At 44.7% G+C, this 2,168-nt stretch overlaps 2 non-coding genes across 2 annotated transcripts; both read left to right on the plus strand.

Moving 5' to 3' along the window:
* Positions 1-1,103: 1,103 nt before the first annotated feature.
* Positions 1,104-1,169, plus strand: LOC111723569. The gene has a single exon (XR_002772086.1). It is a non-coding gene; the product is annotated as a small nucleolar RNA SNORD58 (small nucleolar RNA).
* A 350-nt stretch (positions 1,170-1,519) lies between these two features.
* LOC111723568 lies at positions 1,520-1,585 on the plus strand. The gene has a single exon (XR_002772085.1). It is a non-coding gene; the product is annotated as a small nucleolar RNA SNORD58 (small nucleolar RNA).
* The last annotated feature ends 583 nt before the right edge of the window (positions 1,586-2,168 follow it).

The following is a 2,168-nucleotide window of genomic DNA, read 5'->3' on the forward strand; positions in this document are numbered from 1 at the left end:
GCCTCAGAAACAACAAATACAATAAAATAAGTACCAATTTTAAAAAGTCTCCTTCATATCAAATAATATATGGACCTCTTCTAGAATTGCAAGCCTGCTTTTAATTTTTTTCGTTTTTCTTGTTTGAAGAGAAGGTGTTGAAGAATGCTTCAAATTTTTAATTGATATTTAAAACTCGTAACTTTGTATTTAGGTACAAAAAAGAGAATTTTGAGACAGTCTCTAAGCGCCAATCCGTTTTCAGCAGTTCTTAAAACATATTCCACACTCCCTTGTTCCTCCCGCCCCTTTCCCTTCCTCAGATCTCGTTTTATGGGCTGGAAATGTCGCGAGAACCGAGTTCTCATGAATTCTCCCAGAAGCCATCGCTCTTCCTCTTCCCCAAGCGGCCTGAGGTGAGTGTGTTTTCGTGGTTGCTCCGAGTACTCAATCGTCCGGTCATCGCCGCCATCCTGGCCCGAGGGGCACCGGTCTCAAGGTCCCGGCGAAGACATCTCCCAGGGCTACTCATTCCTCGCTAGAGGCAATGTTGTCTTGTGTTTGAGAGGGGATGTGGCGGACGCCCGACTTCATGTTGCGGCCGGCAGGCCTGTACAGCCCTCAGAGCGACAGGATGGGCGGGAGTGGGGACAGCAGGACTTTTCTGCTGGCGGGGCTCGGGCGGTCTGTGGTCGTGTTGGCTCAGACTCCGGAGGTCCAGTGTCCTGCGGTGAGTGATGGCCGACTTAGCGGCCGCAACGGGAAAAGTTTGGGCGCGGGGTGGGGGTGGGGAGTAGGTAAGACGGATGGAGGCTTATTCGGTAATTCTAAACTGGGTAATAGCCCTGAAGTCTGTGTTCCGTGGGAAGGCTGCATTGTTTGTCAAGCTGTGTGAGTAAAGGGTTTTTCGAGAGAAAGCACGTAGAGAGGTTTGTAGTTGAGTTTGCCATGCGGATGCGTCACGTCTTAACGCCTGGAAGGTCCGGCGTTGCACTGAGACAGGCTGTTAATTCCCAAAGAGAAGAGAAGGTTGAAGAGGTCCGTGGCGCCAGTTTTGTGCAGGCAGTGCTGTTACAGATCGCAGATGCGATGGGAAAGCAAGCACTGGGTGGGGAAAGGGATGGCTGCAATGATGGCATTTCTTAGGACACCTTTGGATTAACCATGAAAACAACTACTCTCTGAGCAGCTGTGGGTAGCATTAAGGAAGTTACACCGCAACGGTTACTAGAAATACGTATGGTGGACATCATTCTCTGCTTCTTCCATTCCAGGTGATCTGTGAAAATGGTTCGCTATTCACTTGACCCAGAAAACCCCACAAAGTGTAAGTGAACAGGAGACAGAAATATGTATTGCCTGTTTAGGAGTAGGCGTAAAGAAGATAACCAGAATTAACCAAATCTCTTCTATTTTCTAGCATGCAAGTCAAGAGGCTCAAATCTTCGTGTTCACTTTAAGGTGTGTGAATCATTTGGTTATGATCTAAATGGGTTGTTCTGTGTGTTCTGGTGTTTCTTATATCTTTTTGCAAAGGTAGCTGCAGTGATGCCTTTCTTAGGACACCTTTGGATTTACCATGAAAAATTAATAAACCCTGAGCAGCCACCTTTTTATTCAGATATCCTATATGAAGAGCTCTTTAGCTTAAAATTTGTGGAATTGAGTCAAACTGCCAGAGTTGTTTTGAGAACCCAATGTGCAGATTAAGATGGGACACCAAATGTAATTAGAAGATGATAGAATTTCAACATTTGGGTGAATAATTACAGGTGTGGGGTTAATTTTTCTTCATTTCAAATGCAGTCTCACTGACTCTTAGAATTTATTACTTAATATCTTAAGCATAGAAAGGGCCCAGGGGCTCATGTCTGTAATCTCAGCTCTTTGGGATTTGGCAACCCCTGGATGGGAGTTGCCTTTAGGCCTAGAGGTGGAGAATAACCTGGGTGAAGTGGTGAAACCTTTCTCTTTAAAAAAGAAAAGGAGGGAGGGGTGTTTAACATTTTGAAATTTTGAAAATTTAATGTTCACTTTTCAAATTATAATATTTTGGAATGGCTAACTAGCACCTGATTGTTCATATTTAGAACACACGTGAAACTGCCCAGGCCATCAAGGGTATGCATATACGAAAAGCCACCAAGTATCTGAAGGATGTCACCTTAAAGAAACAATGTGTACCATTC

This window comes from Otolemur garnettii, unplaced genomic scaffold (assembly GCF_000181295.1).
Source record: "Otolemur garnettii isolate 467f Iridium unplaced genomic scaffold, OtoGar3 scaffold00012, whole genome shotgun sequence".
Lineage (NCBI taxonomy): Eukaryota > Metazoa > Chordata > Mammalia > Primates > Galagidae > Otolemur > Otolemur garnettii.